Here is a 21,031-nt window from a genome sequence, read left to right on the forward strand (position 1 = left end):
GAAACAGAAAACAAATTCAGAAATATTACTCAAACTCAAAGCTTGTTCTTTGAAAAGATCAATGAACTTAAACATTTAGCCAGATTGATCAACCACTGAGATGGCCTAGAAATAGTGCATCCAGTAGCAACAAGCACACCCAGTGCCCAGATTTTGGTTTCTAAATGCCATTATCCAATAAAAGAAACCAGGACTCCTTGGAATAATAGATGCCAAGACTGAGCATGGAAAATACAAGATGATCCTGGAGAATTTTCTGGTGCCACCAAGTGAGGAAGTACTCATCAATAACAATGACAAAACAATGGAAATTTTGTCAAATACTGGAGCCATCTTGAAATATCTCTCAGTGACCAAACTGAAACAGATTTATCAAAAAAAAAAAAGTGTGTGTGTGTGTGTGTGTGTGTGTGTGTGTGTGTGTGTGTGTGTGTGTATTTCAGGTTATACCTCAAAGGATAAGATAAATATCTGAGACCATATTGATAAAAATAAAAGTTAAATAAGCTGATTATTTAATGGTAGAAAGGACAACTCATCAGTACAGAAGAATTCCAATCAATAAGTATAGAGGAATAAGGGAAATAGGAAATTACCGTTAGAACACCACAGCCACAATTGCTGCAGACGAGTCTCCTGAAGAATCCTAAAATTAGTAGGTGAAAGTTTAAGGAGAAACAAGATATTTGCATAGTCTCGAAGTACCATTCTCCAATATTTATCAATTACAAAGGGAAAAATAGTAACTTTACAATAGAGAAACCTAGCATACACGATATCAACCAAGGGATCAAGGTTAATATCACCAGTAATAAGACATATTGACATCATGCCCCCTTCCTCCAGTTTGATGTACTGAGAAAGCACATCACTTCTGTGGTATTCTTACTAAAAACCCATACCCCGAGTCTAATTGTGAGAAAACATCAGACAAATGCAAACTGAGGGATAGTCTACAAAATACTTGACTGGTGCTCTTCGACTGTCAAGGGCATGAAAAACAAGGAAAGACCAAGGAATGGTCACGGATCAGAGGAGATCAAAGAGAAATAACAACTAAATGCAATGTGGAATTCTGGTTTGAATCATGGAATGGAAAAAAAAAAGGCATTGGTGAAAAAACTGATAAAATTAGAGAAAAATTTGTAGTTTAGTTAATAGTATTATGACAACATCAATTTCCTGGTTTTGATCATTGTATTTGGTTACATAAGATGTTAACATCAGGGAAAGCTGGGTGGAGGGAGCTATATAGTAGTTCTTTTGTCAATCTTTAGAACTCTTCTGTAAGTCTAAAATTATTTCAAAGCGAAAAGAAAAAATGTCAGGAGAGCTTTTGATGAAATAACTCTGAAAGAAAGAAGTAAAGGCTCCTTGTGCTGTAAGGGAATAGTATGGACACATTTAGACTGCAAATTGGACTTGTAAAAGAATATCTTGCATACTATCTGGGCCCCCATATGCTTCACTATGCTCTTGAGACTATAGTGTTAGAGTTACTAGTGAGGCCCTCTGACCAACTCATTTGAAGACATCCTATATTTAGGGACATTCTCGAACTTTTTCTACATCTTACTTTGTCTTTTTATCCTGTCTCAACTAGGTCTTGGAAGTGACGATAACTTTAAAATCTTTTTTTTGAAAATGCTTTCTTTTTAAAGTAAACTTTATCTTTTCCTGGGAAGGATGAATTTTTTCCCCCTCTTCTTTCTTTTACTGATTGTGATCATTATGGGGAGGGGATGCAGACTGGCAGTCCATCTTCTGATTCCAAGTGTTTTCAGCCAACACAGCTTTTATTTATGTATTTGTTTCACAATTGGATTTGCAGGGAAGCCTGACCATTCAGTTCTCTTGCTTATTTCATGCTGTTTCACACACTTACATTATTTGCTGGGCCCCCGAAGGCATGTGAGTTTTTGACCCTGGGTGAATGTCATAAATTACACATAATTTGTGGTGTTTGTTCATGTTCTTTTCTATTCAGAACTCTTTTCCAGTCTGACCAAAATGCCTAGTCCTGCTCCTATGGTTCTTTAGATTTCTTTTTGGTGTCGTGGCCTCAGATTTGCTCTTTATGACATTCTCATGTTTGCCCTTGCAGCATTTTTAGGTGGTCTGTGGGTTGCCAGAAGGGAACCCCCTCTCTCCCGGCATGCTATAGGGTATTTAGCCAGGATATACAAACTTCTCAGAGCAAGATAGTCACATAGAAAGAGAGTCACGAGGCCTGTGTCAGTGCAGGATTGGTTGGCACCCAGAATGCCCATTTGGGACATGTGACTACCATGTCTCTGGCTGCCCAAAGTAGAGTCTGAGAAGCCTGTTTTGTGCTGCTCTACACTTCTTTTGCTGTTAATTCCAACACAGGAGGAATTTTTCCAGTCACTTGGCTTCATATTTTCTTAGAAGGGGATTCTTACCAACTCAACTCTCCTGGTTCTTGAACCCAAACTCAGCCTGGCAAGGCCACATCCTCCTCTGAGAGAAAAAGCAGTGTCATTCTTGGGGAGTTGGTAGCTGAACATGATCTCTGCCTCCAACTTTCCACTGTACTAGAAATCCCCTGTCCCTGTCCCTGTCCCCTGAAACTCCTTTTCTTTTTTTTCGTTCTAAGTTTAGCCAATCTGTTCATGTTAAGCTTTTGACAGACGGAATCTATGGATGTGACTTTTAGACTCCTTCATCTGTGAGACTTTAATCACATTTGGTTGGTTGGTACCTGGACTTGGCAAAATTTTATAGAACCAGAGCTTATACAGCTGAAGCCAGCAGTGGTCCTTCGCCAGGACTGTCAGAATGACTTGTGGAGCTTTAAAGGCATACGCAGGCCAAGACCCTCCTGTAGAAATTTGGAGGCACCTATATTTTGCCAAAGATTACGGGGATTTTGATATGTAATCTCAAATAGGATCCTCGGGCTGCCAGAGACTTTAATGTACATATTTTCTTCATTTTTCTTAACATTCCTTTTTGTTGTTGTTGTTCATAAATTGATGACTGTTCCATTTAGGGCACTGATTCTAAACAGGGTCAGGGATTTTTCCAATCATAAAAACACTTCTGCTAGAGAGTCTGTGTGCCTCCTGGTGACATTCACCATCTGCCATGGATTGCTGAGATCCCTGATGAGCCTCCTGATATCTGAGGTATAAGGGAGTTAAGAACCAATGCTCTGCCAGTGTGTGTGTGTGTGTGTGGCTTTAGATTCCAAATTATTTACTGTAGGTAACCAGAAGCACAAAGGGGCATACACATTGGCCTTGGCCAATTTTTTTTTCTGCATTAAAAACTACTCTACCAAGGCCCCCAAACAGGCTGAATGTAAGAAGGGAGTGGAACTAGAGCCAGCTTTTTGTTTTTTAAACACCATCCTAGAGTGTTCCTCCTAACTGATGAAAGCTTCTCTAAGGAAGTTAGAATAAAACTACCATTAACCTCATTTGGCTCTCATCTTGAGCATCACATTAAATTACCTGACCTTCCCTCTGCTGGGTCATCCTTTCTGGTATGATTTGGCAATTTAATTTCTACCTTCATCTTGGTATTTTCCTTCTTTATCTTTGGGAGAGGAAAGAACATGATATGAGAATCAAATGATCTTAGGGTTTAATCCTCATGCTGTTGTTTACTGGATGGCTTGCTCTGAGACAAGGAACATAAGCCTCATATTCATCATCTGCAAAATAGAGGGGAAACCTGCCTTAAATTGTTGTGGTAAGTAGAACATCTGTATTTTACAGTTAAGGAAACTGAGGCAGGGAAGGATTAAGCAACTGACAAGGTCCCACAGGATTTGAACCCAAATGGTCTGACACTTCTCAGAGTGTGACCACTTAGTGCCATTGAGCTCTGCAGAGGGCCGACATGTACTTACTTCTCATCTGTCTCAAGATGGCCCAGTGTAGAGGTTTCTGAAAGTACTGTCCAATGTAGAACATTGACTTGAGTCAGGTGCTTGGAGTATTTTTACTTTTGACTCTAAGCCTTACAAGGAATGCTAACATACTGTTCATGTGTCAAAAGAGAGGGTATGTTCACATGGACTTAGGCAAAGAGATTTGCATGGGTTATGTTTTCATCAGTGGTTACGGATAATGGTTTTCTGCCCCAATGGGGTGTTTTTAGTTACTGTTTCAAAATCAAAATTACTACTTTAAAAATGAATGAATGAGTGAATGAATGAGTGAATGAATAAATGAAATATTTAATAAATGAAGTTATAATGGGGGAGTTCCCAGCAAAGTATCTGGAATATAGTAAGCTCTCCATAACTGCTTGTTTTCATCCTTTCCAACTTCTCCTTCATTTGATCTTAGTTTGAACTGTTATTACTGTCCTTACAAACTGAGGTCACAATCCTCTCCATTACATTATCTTTAATATTGATCAGTTGTTTTGATGAGCACAGTGTTCAGTTTGACTGCCACAACTAAAGTGCTTTTTGAAGAGTGATATAAAATTAGAAAGGATAGAAGCTACTTGGATGATAGAATTGGGTTCTAGATGTCAGGTTAAATGGATGGACTTATACTTACAATAGGAAATATGATGAGGCTAAATGTAAGGTCTTGTGATGGGGTACAGAAAATAAACTACATGAGCATAGAATCAAGGAGATGGGTAGCTTAGCAGCCACAAATATAAAAAATACTTGAGAGTTGAAAAGGAGGCTAGAAAATATGGTCTTGAGCTGGTTTCTATATTTCTAGCTAAGAATTTTATATCATGCTCATGAGTTGGAGGGATTAATATTGTTAAAATGTTCTAACTACCCAAAGCAATATACAGATTCAATGAAATCCCTTTTAAAATATCAATGGCATTCTTCTCAAAACTAGAACAACTAATTCTAAAATTTATATGGTATTCCAAGAGACCCTGAATAGCCAAAGCTATCATGAGAAAACAAAGTGGGAGGTATCAGACTCCCTGACTTCAAACTATACTACAAAGCTACAGTAATCAAAACGGTATAGTACTGGCACAAAAACAGGCACATAGATCAATGGAATAGAATAGAGAGCCCAGAAATAAATCCTCACTTATATCTTCAATTAATCTATGACAGTGGAGGCAAGAATATACAATAGGGTAAACACAGTCTCTTCAATAAGTGGTATTGGGAAAACTGGACAGATACATGCAAAAGAAAAACCCATAAAAAGCAAAACTGCACCACTTTATTATACCATATACAAAAATAAACTCGAAATGGATGAAAGACTTTAATGTAAGACCCCAAAACATAAAACTTCTAGAAGGAAACATAGACAGTAAACTCTTTGACATTGCTCTTGGCGATATATTTTTAAATATGTCTCCCCAGGCAAGAGCAACAAAAGAAAAAATAAACAAATGGGACTACATCAAACCAAATTTTTGCACAGCGAAAGAAACCTTCAAAATGAAGACGACCTTCTGAATGGGAGAAGATATTCATAAATGATACATCCAGTAAGGGTCACTACCCAAAATATCTAAGAAACCATCACAATATAACATCAAAAAAAAAACAAAAACAGACAAACCAATTGAATAATGGACAGAGGACCTGAATAGACATTTCTCCAAGGAAGACACATAGATGGCCAATAGACATATGGAAAGATGCTCATCACTAATCATCAGAGAAATGCAAATAAAAACCATGAATACCACCTCACACCTATCAGAATGGCTATCATCCAAAAAAAAAAAAAAAAAAAATCAAATAACAAGTGCTGGTAAGGATGTGGAGAAAAAGGAACCCTTATGCACTGCTGATGGGATTTAAATTGGTGCAGAAAACAGAAAACAGTATGGAGATTCCTCAAAAAATAAAAAATAGAATGGCCATACAACTCAGCGACACTACTTCTATCCACTATTTATTCAAAGAAAAGCAAAATACTAGTTTGAAAAGTTATGTGTATCCCTATGTTCATTGCAGCATTATTTACAATGGTCAAGATATGGAAGCAACCTAGATATCTGCCGACAGATGAATGGATAAAGATGTGAGAATAATATGCTCAGCAATAAAAAAGAATAAAATCTTGCCACTTGTAACAACATGGATGGACCTAGAAGGTATTATGCTAATTGAAATAAGTCAGAGAAAGACAAAACCCTTATGATTTCACTTATATGTGGAATCTTAAAAAATAAGACAAATGAATAAACAGAACAAAACAGAAACGGAGCCATAGATACAGAGAACAAACTGATGTTTGCCAAAGGAGAGGGAGGTAGGGAGATGAGAGAAAATGAAACAAACAAAAACAAACAAAAAAATGAATTTTATTACCAGATAAGAAGGGGAGGGGAGAATGGATACTGACTGAACAATTAGCAGACTTATAGTAAATTCATTAGGACGCAATGGTGTAATTTGTTTACAAAAAAGTCTTGGACAATATTATATTACATTTCTAGAAATATAATATTTTCTAGAAAAGGAATTAGCAAACTTTTTCTGAACAGGCCCAGCCAAACAGTAAATATTTTAGAGTTTTCGGGCAATATATGATCTCTGTTGAAAATTCTTTTCTGTTTTTATGTTTTACAGTTCTTTAAAAATGTAAAAACTATTGCTAGCTCATGGACTATAAAAATAGGCTGCAATGAGGCTATAGTTTGCTGCCCTTGTCGTAGAACAAAGATGGTGATGAGTCTGGGATCATGCCTTAAGATGTACAAGAATGCTTTTGAGGAGGTGATCTGGATGGGGATGGGACTCTGGATGAATTTCCATGGGCTATAATTGAAGGCATTGGTTACTTTTAGTCTGGAGAAGCCAAGAATCTTGATGACATGATCATTGTCTTCAGATTTTTGAAGGATTTTTGAAGAATTTTTGAAAGTGGTTAGGAGAGACCCTTGTTCAGTATATATCCAAAAGGACGAACTAGAATCAGTGAGAGGACACTCTGGAGACAGATTGCAGCATAAGGAAGGACTGTCCCATTATTAGTTGCCAGTTATGGAGCCTTTATTGCCAGGCACTGTTCTAAGTACTTTACATAGATAGTTTCACTTTCTCCTCAACAACGCATCAGGTAAATACCAATCTTACCTTTACAGATGAGACAAAGCAACAATAGAAGGTTAAATTATTTGCCCAGGGATACATGCTACTAAGTAGAAGCCATAATAACTGCAACTCTCTACTGCCTACTTGCATGCAATTTATATGAGATCAGATATGCAAATAATTTAGCGGTGCCAGGCACATAGTAAGTATTGTTGCTGGTAATAATAATGATAATCCCTAGGAAGTACTGTTTTTCATCATGGTGGTTGTATTAGTTTCCTATGGTTACTATAACAAGTGACCACCAACTTTGTGGCTTAAAACAACGTTATTTATTTTTTAGAATTCTGGAGGCCAGAAATTTGATACAAGTTTCACTGGGCTGAGCTCAAGGTGTCAGTCAGCAGGGTCATGCTTCCTCCAGAGACTCTAGGGGAGAATCTGTTGCTTCTTCCAGTTCTTGTTGGCTTCCTGGTTTCCTTGGTTTATGGCCACATCACTCCAGTCTCCACCCCTGTGGTTACATTACCTTCTCTTCTGCCCTCTGCTTCTCTCTTGTAAAGGATACTTGTGATTACATTGAGGCCCTCCCAGATAATTCAAGATAATCTCCCCATTTTAAGATCCTTAAATTAATCACATCTTTTGCCCTATAAGGTAATATTCAGTTTCCAAAGATTAGGAAATGGTTATTTTTTGGGGGCATTATTTAGCCCCCCATAGACTGGATAAACACATTTTTTTTTTTTTTTACTATTAGAATAAAACTTTATAAATTCTATGATTTATTGTCAGTTAGAACATCTATTTTTCCTTATGGCATATTTTTGTGAATATAGAATATTTTTGTATAAGGCATGACTTAGAAGTAATACTTAATTTTTTTCCAATAGTCGCAGTCTGGCACTATTTACTGAATAATACATTCTTTCCCTCATTGATTTAAAATTCAGTTTTTATCACTTACCTATCAAACAGTAAACATTATACATGAATCCGTGTATCAACTCCATTCAGTTCCATCAATCCATTTTGTAGGTTTTTGCAACTGTGCTATACTGTTCTATTTACTGTGGCATTAAAGTATATATTTATAGTTGATAAATTCAGTCTCCCTCAGTTCTCCTTCAATTTTCATGGCTAATGGCTCTTCTACTATTTTGTCATTGTATATTTTAACCTAAAAAATTCCTTATTATCATTTTAATGGCCTTGGAATGAGAGAAGATAGATGGAATTGTAATCGTCTGCCTTACATAATGATTCTTTCACCTATTTTTATTCTGATTTTACTTAGTCACCCATTGAGATTTCTCAGATTTTTTGTTAAAATCATATGGAAGTTATCTCTTAAAACTTCTTTCTAATAATTAAACTCTACAACCACATTATTAATTATTTTTATACTTAATCATACATTTTATTATCTTTAATCCTTATTACATTTTCTTATATAACATGTCTTCTCTTTTCTTAAGTTCATTATTTTGGCTTTTCTTTTTTTTTTTTCTTCTTGGCTAGAATAGAACTTCAAGTAATTTTTTTAAAAAATAGATTATTTGGGTGATATAATTTCTGTGTCTTTGAACATGCCTTTCATTTGTCATCACATATGAGAGAAATTATAGCTTGGCAATTGGTAGAATTCTTGAGTTACAATAATATTCTCTTAGAATTCTATAAAAATCATGCCACTTTTCTTTTAGCACGTAGAGATGTGAAGTATGATGTGCCTGGTTTTCTTTCTTTTAACCAGCTTGATTTTTCTTCCCTATAGGAAGCTTGTAATTGTATCTCTGTTTTTGGAGTGTGCAGACTACATCTAGAATTGTGTATTCTTTCAGTATTCCTGCTGTCCAGCACTCAATAGACCCCTATGATTAAAAGCCTAAAGTCTTTCTTAAACTTAAGGAAATATTCTTCTAGTTATTCCCTGATTATTGCTTTCCCTCTCCATTAACGACGTATCCTTCTGGATCTCTTCATAGGCTAATACTGGATATTCTAGATCCCTTTGTTACATCTTATCTGATTATAAGTCTCTTTTCTTTCTATATTTTTTTGTCTGCGGCATCCCTAAATGAACTGGCATCTTGCCCCTATTCAATCCTTGACTTCTACCCATATTAGGAATAAACTTCCCACTTCCAAAGACACTGCTGAATAACTGCCATTCTGTGTGAAGAGAACCAGCCTAGTTCCTGATTTCCTTTAATTTGCTTCTGAATTGATGCCCATGACTCTCATCCAATTTTTGGTCCTCTGGGCTTGGAATTTTTAAGGATCTTTTTCTGGAAACCTGTGTACTTTCTTCTTAGAGAATCTGTATAGAATTGTGAGCTTATCAGCACTAATCAGCTTTTTCTCACCCACGTTCTGTGTACTTTATATTTTCTCCATAGTCTTCAAAATGTTGGATTTATTGATGGCATCTTTCTTTGGTTTCCAGCACTGCCACTGATGTTTTGGTCATATACTTTTTTGGGGGACTGGGTAGGGTGGAGTAAATGTACCAACCCAATTTACCATCCCCCAAACCCAAAGCCCCAGTGTGAGAATAGTAGTGGGGACTGAAGCATCACATGGATAGCTGGACCAAATGACCTTTCAGTCTCATCTAGCTGTGGGAACCTTGTTTCTAAAGTCTAAACAATAAAGCAGCATAATTAAAGGTCGGAGAAACAACTTTGACAAAAAGGTCCAGAGAGATAGGAGTTAATTTGATCAGGAAACTAGAATGAGGCGAGACATGATGAGTCACATTAAAACTTCTAGAGATAGGGCTGGAGGGACTAAGCTTAAATTACAGCCAAAGTGATTCGGATTGGCCACTACAAAGACTATTTAACTCTTAGGAACCTGTGTGGCATTACAAAGTCCTGTTAAGAAGGATCCTTCTCTGGTGAGTTTTCCTAAGGGGAAAGAGCTGTTCTGTTTAAGGACAGGGGATGGACTGAATCACCTTCTGGATTGCCCAGCCTTGGGATATTAGGATTATGATACCTCAGTGCCCCTGATGTTAGATGGGGAATAACAGCAACAGCTGATAAATCCCGTAGGGTGAAAAATCTTGTTTTCACCCAGCCTTACTGATAATTTTCTTTTTAATGTGAGGAGACACTGTTTTTGTCAGGAACATTTTCTCCAAATCTTTAAAACTGAATGGAGACATCTTTAATTTCTTCCCCCACATGCTGGGAAGAGCAGGACTTTCAGCGGCTCCCTCTCTCCCTGCAGCTGGAGGCAGCTCTAGCTCTCAGCACCACTAGATGCTCCCTCCACATCCCCTGGCAGTCCCATCCCAAAGGGAGAGGGCATGGAGCTGGACCAGGGAGAGGAGTGACAGGCTCCCTGTGGTAGGTCTATGCCTGTCTCCTGGGCTCAGATCTGTGGTGGCCGGAGGAGAGCCAGTTCCAAGCTGTATGGCTGGTGGCATTTCCGGCAGCCAGTGCCCAGCCAATCAGTGACAGGCCCAGATAGCTAGGGCGATGACACATGAAATATGATAATTTTCTGCTAACGAGCATGGAAGGGGGAAAGAGAAGTGTGTGTGTGTGTGTGTGTGTGTGTGTGTGTGTGTATCTAGGAGGGGAGGCAGGGCAGTGCATGCGACAAGGTGGGAGGGTGTCAGTACATTGGGCTCTGATGCTAGGGCTAGAGGGACCTGCTCTGGGGAGTGGCTGTGGGAACACCAGAGTTGCTCTTCAGGTAAGCTGCTGCTGCTGGGTGGGAACCGGAGGAGAAGCAGCCAGCGCCAGTTGTTCTGAAGCTCAAGGCGCCCAGGGTGAAAAAGAAACTGTAAAAGGCATTTTTCTTCTTTTCAAACATAAGATTAGGAGTTTTGGTTTCTTCTCAGTGCTGCCTTTTAAAAAGCCACAACAAAACTGGAATAAACATCATCTGGAGGGCTGAAGTACTTGACAAATAATTTTTAAAAAAATTTTGGGCTGGGAATTATTTATCCCCCACCCACCAGATTTTTCTACCCCATGCTCATCCTAGCGCTAAAAAATAAAGTTAAAAAAACAAAAACAAAAACAAAAACCATCTTGTTAACAAAATCTTGAAGAAGGGCCTCAGTCTGTTCTTAGAGATTCTAAAGGTTCAGCTGGTAGTTTTGATTCTAGATTCTGGTTTTAAAAAAATGTGTCTTGGAACAAGATTCGGTCCTAGATTACATTATAGTTTAGAAGTAGTGCCAGAGGATTTTTGGGTTGGAGGACACGGCACCTGAGACTTCAGAGCAGGACAGGGTGAGGAGTGCCTTGTAGTTAAGTCTGAGGTGGCAGAAATCCCCACTTCCTTCAGCCACCTTGGCAAGCTTCCTGGTGCTTTATCAGCAGTTAGGGGCTCATGAGGGGGTAACATGAGTTCCCTGTCTGATCTTGTGAACATGTGTATTCAGAAGTGAAGGATCAGAGTGTTTACATAACATGCTGATTAGTCACTGAGGAGCTCATCACTGCAATAAATGTGTGTCTAGTTTTATGTATTGCATTTGCATTCTCTCTCTATATAGATAGATATAGATATATGGAATTTTTTGAAACAGCACAGATAAATGTAAATGAAATCTTTATCACTTCTGCAAGCCTGCTTTGTGGCTTTAGGCATGGGACTGGCTTCCTGTGCTAGGAGCGATAGCTATTCAGAATTGATAATTAGTGTACTGTATCTTTAAAAGGTTAAAACCTCTTTCAAAAAAGGTCTGGACTCATAGTGGAAAAGGCAAGCGAGGCATGGGTTGGCTCCGGATTCAGAAAACAGCTGCTGATTAGATTCTATGTCTGCAGGCTGAATTTATTCTGTGTTTTTCAACAGCAAGACTTCGAGAGGGATGCTACTGTTTGGGTTTCTGATCGTGATTTATATTTATTCAGAGGAATAACAGAGGGTGGATCTGTTCCCGGCGCGAGCATGCTCACAACCAGCTGACTCTCCCATTATCCAACTGCCTAGTTTGGTGCTTCAATGTACATGTATATTCCGTGTGCATATGTGTGTATACAAACACACACGCATGCCTGGATGGACAAATGTGTGCACAGGTTCTGTTTTAAGGATAATTCTTTCAATGAGGTTTTTACCCCTTACTTGAAACAGGTGTTCATGAAAAAAATGCACAAAATCCTGACTGACCGGAATAATTCATGAAGAAGGGGCTGGATCCGTGGGTCACAGAACACAGGACCAGTTTGCCATCCCAAGGCCGAAGGTAGGGGACTGGATTTTTATTCGGCGGATGGATTCCTTGCGCTTGATTTTATTTATTGTGGTTTTGCCTGAGGCCGCCCTGGAGAAGTAAAATAGCGAGCTGCGATTCCATTTTGTCGTTGCCTTTCTTGGACACGGTGTCCGGGTGTGGAGGCTCAGGGGGTGGCCGGGTGGGCGGCCGCGCGGCGTGCGGTGCCCTCGGTGGGCTGAGCGGGCTGCTCGGCCTGGTGCTGGGGGAGCGGCGTGAGCCTCAAGTGACCCCGCGCGTCAATCACCGGCGGCGGCGGCTGTAACCCTGTGCGCGCCGCGCACTCTGGCAGCCAGACTCGGTACCCGCGCACTGCCGCCCCGGCTCCAATGAGCCTCAGCTGTCGCGCAAATGCCTCGCTCCTGCAGCACTTGCATTTTCTTCCTCTGCCCTGGCTGCTGCTCCAGGATTGCTCAGGCCCACCGGAGCGGTCTCTGTGGCCCGCTTGGTGATGAATGAGATTTTGGAGGATGCTTCGTACTAAGACAGAAGGGAGCTCTTTCCCTTCGCCCCTTAATCCTAGTCTCTCCCTCGACCTCCCACCACCAATGTTCCTAAAACAAAATCACAACCTCCCTTCCCTCCAAACAAAACAAAATAAAACAAAACAAAACAAAAAACTCCTACTCTGTTGGGGATTCTTGCCTTACTGCTAGCGGAGCGGGTGCCCCCTCTCCAAGTTGTGCCCCACATTTTACCATCTTAAAATTAGTAACACTGCAGCTACTGAGTGGCCCCTGCGGAGACTGCACGGGCTGCCTGAGGACTCCTGAGCGTGGACAGCCTGAGCCCGCATAGACCTGCACAGGAGAAGTGGCGTAAACCCTACACTGGAGAGGGTCTCCGAGGCCAGGCGTTGGTTTGATCGACTGGCTGCTTTGGTTTATGTTGAGGTTCGAGAAGACTTCCGTGGCTTGGCAGGCCCTCCCTTGAACTTTGCGGGCTGTGGTTGCAGGCAGGAGGGTCTGCTGGGGTCTGGTCACTGGGTGAGCAGCACCTGGGTCCTTCCTGCAGTGCACCCTCAAGTTTCTGGAAGCCCTTGGTGTTGTAACCGCAGCAGCTGGGTGCCACACAGGCACATTGTGTGCTTCAGCTGTGTTAAAACTGGCTTGCTTTCTGGGTGAGGAGGGGTGAGGGGGAGAATGAGGTGTTTGCTGAACTGATCTCCACGGAATATTCTCTAGCCCTTGCTTGTGTGATTATGTAACCCCGAGTCATGATCAGACTGTGTGCCCAAGCAGCTCCCCACCAACTCCCGGTCCTCCCCCAGACTGAGGAAATTGAGCCCCCACGTTTAAGATGTTTTTATGTAACTATGTGTATGCTGGGGGCAGGGAGAGTGTGGAGAAGAGGAAGTATCATTTGAGCAACTTATGTGAAGAACACAGGGGCAAAGATCATGTGTTATTGGGGACAGGGTGGAATCGGCTTTGGGTTGGTATTGATCTGAAGACCCTCACACACCTCCCTTTCACTCAGTCATTGCTGGTCTGAATTCTCATGTGGTCATTTCACCCCTGCAGAGAGAAGGTTGGAATCACCCCTGCAGGGCCCCTAGGTTCCTAACAGAGAACACATATCTGAATCCAGGGTGACCACCCAGGCCTACTTGTTTTAGGTCCTCGCTGTACTTCATGCTTCACACTGAGGAGGAAAATTTGTGCCCCACTGGGGTTTTAGTTTTGCTCTGAGGTTGGGCTTCAGTGTGGGCCTGAGTGCAGACCTCAGATGTTGGCCAAGATGATTAACACATGCTCTTCAAAGCTGTGATGACTTGCAGAGGTGGAAGGCCTTTACATTCTTGAATTAAAATTTTGTAGGATTTTTTTTTTGCAAGGTAGGAGAACAGCTGTCTCATTGAGATCTCTGCAGGCAGGAGGGGAAGGTAAGTGTGACACTTAGCTCCCTAGCTTGCGTGCGCTCTCTCCCCCCTTCTTTCCCATTCTGCTTCACCAAGGCACCCACTAGATGCAGAAGTGTCATGTCGGCCTCTTTACCACTCCCCTGAGCTCCTCAGGCTAGGGCTGCTGGGCAGATCATTAATTTGGTGGGGAAGTTCGGCCCCTTCAGGCTAAGATTTTTGTTGTTGTTGTTGTTCTCAACACTCCACTAGGCCTCTTTAAGGGCCAACTACTAAGGTGTATACTGGAGCAGTGGATCAAGATGTGTCAGCTGGCGCTGTTGTTAAATGTCTCCTCTCATTGTGTTTCAGTGGCAGTGGAGAATTCTGTGCTGCCTTTGGGTCCTTGCCAAGTGAGCCATTGGGGCATTTCGTGTGTGAAAGTGACAGGCAAGAAGAAGATGCATTTAGTCTGAAGTCCTGGCAGATTCCAGGCCCTGACTTGATGGAAGATAACATTAAGAAAGTTGTATGATGACTGAATAGCTTTTAACTTGTTCCTCACTTTTTGCTCTGTGAGTTCCCTATTAACTTTCAGGTTCTTTTCAGCTCTCCACACTGCCCATGAGGGAAGTCTTGACATGTTGTTCTTCTTTGCATTTCTATTGGAATCAAAGTGTATTTACAAATCTACAGACGTACTGGGCAGGCAGAGCAGGAAACACTGGCTAGAGGACTAGGCAGTACTGGTATTTCTGGCCAGACTTGGCCAAAGCCCTTGATCAATGCTGTTCTTCATTTGTAAAGTGGGTGTAATCATCATAGCCTTACCAAGCCAACTGAAATAGTTTGAGGGGAAAATGAGATGGGCTGAAAAGTCACATGTGCTTTGTAGTTGATGGGCATTAGGATAATACCACAACAATCTGGACCTTACATGTACGTGATTTCACTTACTCAGTTGGGACCTAAGTGGTAAAACCAAGAAAGATGCTGTAGTCCATGTATTTTGATCACTGCAGAAAATTTCATACCCACTTTCAGAACTCTTTATTTAAGTAAAGTTCTAAGAAGCTTGGTTATTAGATTTGTCAAATACACCTAGAAAATTGGAAGAGATTGATAAATTACAAGGGCTATTAAAATTCTCTTGTCAAGTATCAGTAAGAAGTACTAGTAATGTAAGAAACAGAAAAACTAAAAAAAAAAAGTAAAATAAAATTTAAAAGGTACAGGAATTCAAACCATAGAATTTTAAGACTATTTAATATAAGTATTTAATGTAAGCAATTCAGTGAAATTTTATATATTTTGATGGGTCTTCAGGACTCTGTTTTGTAGCATAATTACTGATGCTCACAATGATCCATATGCATCAAGAACAGCTTAAGTGACGTTTTGTGTGTCCAATTTTAAAAAACATGAGCATTCGAAGTATACCCCAAATGATTTTTTTAGCATGATGTTTAAAGGAAAAACTGCATTTATGTAGGATAACAGACCCCCGAGGTCTCTGGATAGCCAAAGGCTTACTGATCAAAATTATATTATAACTATAAAGCTCCCTTGTTGAAATTAATGAGAACTTTATGATCTTTTGCTGAAATTTAGCAGGAAAGTGTTATGCTGGTATTAGTAGTGCTTATGTTCTAACATTTGATGCTACAGAAAATACTAAGAAGGAAACACGCAATCCTCAACCTGTCTTGGGGTGGGAGACAGACTTGGAGCCTTCAGACTTTGCAACTCTAAAGCTGCAGTTTGAAGTGACCCAATGATAAAAAAAAAAGAGGAGAGGCTGACCCTAGTGTCATGCATTTCTTATATCAGTGTAGGGAATGTGTGGACACCTCACTACCAGGATGCTGTTAAAAAACTCATCAGAAAAACAAGTTCAGGATGTCATGGCAACACCTTCATGCTAAGCTGTGGTGTTTACTCAATTCAGACATCGTGCTCAAAACTGAAAGGGTGTCTGAGTTACAGGAGCAGTGCTAAGCTTTGCCTGACCAACTACTGATTTGCTTAGTTACAGTTTGCTCCAAAACAAAGGCACCAGGAAAGGCAAAAGTAGAGGAAAATGATCTCTGATACTTTTAAAATTCAATACATATGTCAAAAATATGAAGACTATAATTAAAAGTAGCTTAAGAGTTTCTAGAGGCACATAAATTCATCACTTTGGTAAATCACTTGAAGAAAATTTTTAACGTGCTGAAAGAAACGATCAATAACAGGTCACTGAATGTGATCAGGAACTCTTGGAAGTGTTCAAAGTCTCCATGTGTACATGCAAAGAGATGCTGATGTAATAAGATGGAGGAAAGAGTGCTCTCTGAAATCCCAGGGCCTTGAAGGCAGAGGAGGTAGCTGAACCACACTCTCCAGGGGGTTGCCCTTTTGGGACGGTCACATCTGGGAATATGTGCTTGGGCCATACATCTGGCCCATTGATGAAAGCCATGCGTGCATGAGAGATGTGACTCCTCTCCTCCTTACTGTTATAAAATGCCAGGTGTAGAAGGCGTCCTTATGAAAAAAGAAGGGCGGAACTTTACATGTAGATGTGCAGTAGAGATGAACTGAGAATACCCCTCAGACTGGGGGAGCACAGCCAAGTCGAGGCATACCGAAGTTAGTCTCAGCGATCTGGGGAATTCTCTGAATGTCCATGGATCCTTGAACTGGGGCTAATGGCCAACTTAAAAAAATGAGTCATGTATGCAAGACTGGGCTCTATAGAAAAGCTGATAAAACAAATAATAGAAAGAGGTGGAAAAAATAAAAGCAGTGCTATACATAAAGGACATGCTCCGTTGAGCCTCTGTCACCAAATTTAGTCTCATCTACCATTCATTGGACTTCCAGGGTCAGCGTTAGATACTGAAGCTATCTTAAAATCAGAGGAGCCCTGATGAAAAAAAAAACCCCACAATGAATTGTTTTAATATTAATAGAAGAGGAATTCTGAAAACCTCCTCAATCAAGATTCAATACAGTAGACCCTTGACATTCTCTATGGAGACATTTCAAACCCTCAGCAAATTCTCCAGTTTGCAAATGCAGAAATATTTGCATAGGCTCTTGACTTCCTTCTGAATTTGGTTTCTGTCCAAAGAGGAGAGGGTCCCATGATTATTCACAGGCCACCAATTATTTGCATTTTCAACCTGCACTCAAGGATATCAAGTTTCTCTCACTTGCAGAGAGTTTCTGTTTCCCTGGTGGTGTCTTAGAATGAGGAGCTTTGACAAGGCTCCCACTTTAGCTAAGCGACTTGCTCTCGTGCTGTAGCTTTGCAACACATAGTTTACACTGGTGCTTCAGGAAGAGGACCATTGCCATGTGGCATGGCTATTAGGGATTGTTCACACATAACTGCAAAAGTGAATGTTGAACCTGCAATCTTGGCAGCATCTTTTGCTAAATTGCACATGTATGTAACCTCCCAAACTCCCTCTACTCCCTGGCCCCAATGTTCACTTAATAGACTCTTAGAAACTTCCCCCAACTGTCAGCAAATCTCTGTGAAGAGAATTGGGGCATCACACAGCTGAAGCATATGATAAAAGACTTAAATGAGAGCATCACCACTGAAATCTAGGCAAGAGAAACAGAATGTAGTCATTTGCTCCATGCCCTCATTTTAAAGACTTCAAAATTTGAGATGATTCCAAGAGATTAAAAAACATAAAATAAAATGCTGTGCTTATGGTTATACTAAATTAAAAAGACAGAGCAGACTATACTCTGGAGGTAGGGCCTTTCTGCACCTTACTGGAGAGATTCTTGTAAGAATGTTTCTGGAGTGATTTGGGTAGAAGCTCTTAGAATTTTAAGTGGGTTTAAGAACTCCACCAATTATAGTTGAGTTGATCATTTTCGTCAGGCAACTGGAAAAGATATGGCAGGAACCACAGCAACTTGATAGAAGTTTCTTATTAAATTTTTCTTTATGAACTTCTTTTAAAATAATTTTAATAAAATAGCTACTAGATACAAGAGAACACTTATATACTGTATGTAAGGATGTAACGAATAGGACAACACTCATGTACTCATCAGTCAATTTAAGAAAAAGAATGCTCTTCTTAACTTTGAAGAGTAGTACCCCTCTCCATCTCATCTCATATCTTCCCTTTTCAGGGGTAACCATTTCCTGGATATTTCTGTATCTTTTCCTTATGCTTTTCTTTATTGTCTCATGCTCTTCTGTTTGCATTCCTAAACAATATCTCGTTTATTTGTGCATGTTTGTGAACTTCATATAAATGGAATCATACTCTTTGTATTCCTGTGCTCAGAGTTAGCCCATGCATACCAGTAAGGTTGTACCAGTTGACAAACAACTGAAATACTTCCATATCAGTTAGTGGTAAATTGCTTCTTACCTGACTCTGCTTCCTCCCCTGACTCTGCTTCCTCCCCCGCCACCACCAGTGCTCTCATGAGACCTTTTAACTTCCTTCACCTTTCAGAAGGGATTATACTTTGCATAGTGCAGGACCCAGATCCCACACTATGGCTGGAATCTCTTCTAATTGAACAGTCCCTATACCAACTGGTCGTTAAATGTTTTGCTCCTGGATTTGTGTATACTCTTGAGCATAGCAGAAATATTTTCATTTTGCTGAACTGTAATTCCATTATACTATATAGTGCGGCTTATATATCTATTCTATTATTAATGAACACAAGTTCTTTCCAGTGTTTTGCTATTGTAAATAGTGCTGCCGTGAACATTCTTGTTCAAGTACCCTGGTGAGCATTATGTAAGTTTACTTAAGGAATATAAATAAGAGTAGATCTGATCGTCACAGATGCTGGGCATAGCTCAACATTAATTTTCATTGTATATGCGAATCTCACTTCAATAAAAAAATGAATTTCCACTGTGTTTAACCAATTTCTATGCCCAGCAATGGGAACAATGGGAATAATTGTTCCCATTGCTCCATATCCTTGCTAATACTTTATATTTTGTTGGATATTTTCAGAAAATTTTTCCAGTCTTGTGGGTGTGTAATAGTATCTTATCTGGTTTTAAGTTGTATGTATTTGGTTACTAGTGGTTCAGCGTGTTGACACATACTTGTTGGCCTTTTTGATTTTCTTTTTCTCTGTGTGTGAAGAGCCTTTTGAAGTCTTTTGACCATTTATTTAAAAATTGGGTAGTTTGTATTTTTCTTATTTATTTGTAGAAGTTATTTATGTATGCTGGAGACTATTTCTCAGTGTTGAAAATACCTTCTAATTTGCAGCATTTCTCTTCATCTTTTTAAGTATTTTTAGAGTGGCAGAAATTCTGGATTTTAGTGTAATAAAATTTTATCAATCCTTCCTTTCTTATTCAACTTTTTGTGTCTTTTTAAGGACCTTCTTCCCCATGGCAAGGTCATAAATAGGCACTTGTTTTGCCTTCTAAAAGTTTTCAAGTTTTGCCTTTCGTGTTCAACATTTTCCCTTGAGGATGCTGTTCTCTATGGATTTGATACTCTTTATCAGGATAAGTCACACTACCTTTCTTCTGTACTATCAGCAAAGAGTTTTATTTGTTTTAATCATAAATGGAACTTTATAAAACATATTTTCTTCATTTATTGAGGGATTTCTGTAATTTTTCCTTCCTTTAATTTGTTCATGCCTGGTGAGGTATTTTCTGATGTTAAATTAATATTGTGTTCCTAGAATAAACCTGACTTGGTCATGATGGATTCATTTTTTTATACATTACTAGATTAGTTTTGCTAATATTTTGTTTAGAAGTTTTGCATCTGTGTTCATTCACGAGTGTATTGGATTGCGATTCTCCATTTATCCTGTCATCCTTGCCAGGCTTCCATATCTAGCTTATGCTAGACTTATAAAATAAACTGTAAAATATTTTCTCTTTATATATCCTCAAAAAGAGTTATGTTAGACTGGAATTCTTTTTTCCTTGGCAATTTTTAACCTCTGATTCGATTTCTTCAATAGTTACTAAGCTATTCAGGTTTTAATTTTTTTTCTTGAATCACTTATTGGTAAGTTAGATTTTTCTCCCAGGAATCTGTCTATGTTATCTGAGTTTTCAAAATTTTTACCTTGAATTTATTTGTAATATGCTTTGTTTTTTTTAAAACTATGTAGCATCTGTGGTTATGTCCCCTTTTCATTTACAATTCTATCGTGCCTTCCATATTCTTTTCTTGAATAGTCTTTTCAGAATTTTGCCTATTATTAATCTTTTAAAGAATCTATTGTTGACTTTGTGATCCTGTCTATCATTTATTTTGTCTCCTAGTTCATTAATTTCTGTGCTCATTTTTATCTTTTTCTCTCTTCTAACTTTTTTAGGTATGATCTATTATTCCTCCTTAACTTCTTAATTTGAATGGCTTTCCCCCGCCCCCCCCCCATTATAAGCAGTGTAGTTATACATTTCCACTATAACTTCATCACACGTTTCTTTTCTATGTAATGTTTTTATATCATTTGGTCCTAAGTATTTTATAATTTCTTTAACTAGTCAATTATGTGTACCTGTGTTTCTTAATTACTAAACGTCTATGTATTTGTTTACCTATTTATTACAATGGTCAGTCTATTCCATTCAATACACACATTCAATGACATGGTATGTTCTTAGTAATGTCACTTGTACAGGTTCCTTCTAAGCTAAGATAGGAGACCAGTTGGCCCAAGTGGATGGGATATGGATGTTTTAAACCTGCTGATAAAGTCTTACCAGAATAGAAATGAGTGACGGCATTGAGTAAATAACAGATAGGTTAGCCTTTAAATGTAGAAATACACCAACTAATGGGAAGTTAATTCTTTCTTGGTAACTTGGGAGAACTGATGGATTTTCACTGATTTTCAGTTTCATACATCAGCTGTCCTGTTTTGATAGGACATTTCACCTGGATGAAGCTTTTTTCCAAACCCAGAACAG

The 21,031-nt window shown here is 39.4% G+C and overlaps 2 long non-coding RNA genes across 5 annotated transcripts in view; one reads left to right on the top strand and one right to left on the bottom strand.

Moving 5' to 3' along the window:
- LOC120607202 (uncharacterized) overlaps window positions 1-21,031 on the top strand; it is a 151,693-nt gene that overhangs the window by 75,257 nt on the left and 55,405 nt on the right. For 3 of the 4 annotated variants that reach the window (XR_005654088.1, XR_005654090.1, XR_005654087.1), the window contains exon 2: window positions 12,119-12,230. This is a non-coding gene — a long non-coding RNA (uncharacterized LOC120607202). Of the gene's footprint in view, window positions 1-9,440; window positions 9,918-12,118; window positions 12,231-21,031 lie in introns of those variants that run through there. The other variant, XR_005654089.1, reaches the window with a different exon arrangement.
- Window positions 972-20,871, bottom strand: LOC120607204 (uncharacterized). Its single transcript, XR_005654092.1, has 3 exons — window positions 20,741-20,871; window positions 2,433-2,436; window positions 972-982 (listed from the first exon to the last, which is right to left on the bottom strand). It is a non-coding gene; the product is annotated as an uncharacterized LOC120607204 (long non-coding RNA).

Source organism: Pteropus medius, unplaced genomic scaffold (genome assembly GCF_902729225.1).
Source record: "Pteropus medius unplaced genomic scaffold, Ma_sr-lr_union100, whole genome shotgun sequence".
Taxonomy (NCBI): Eukaryota; Metazoa; Chordata; class Mammalia; order Chiroptera; family Pteropodidae; genus Pteropus; species Pteropus medius.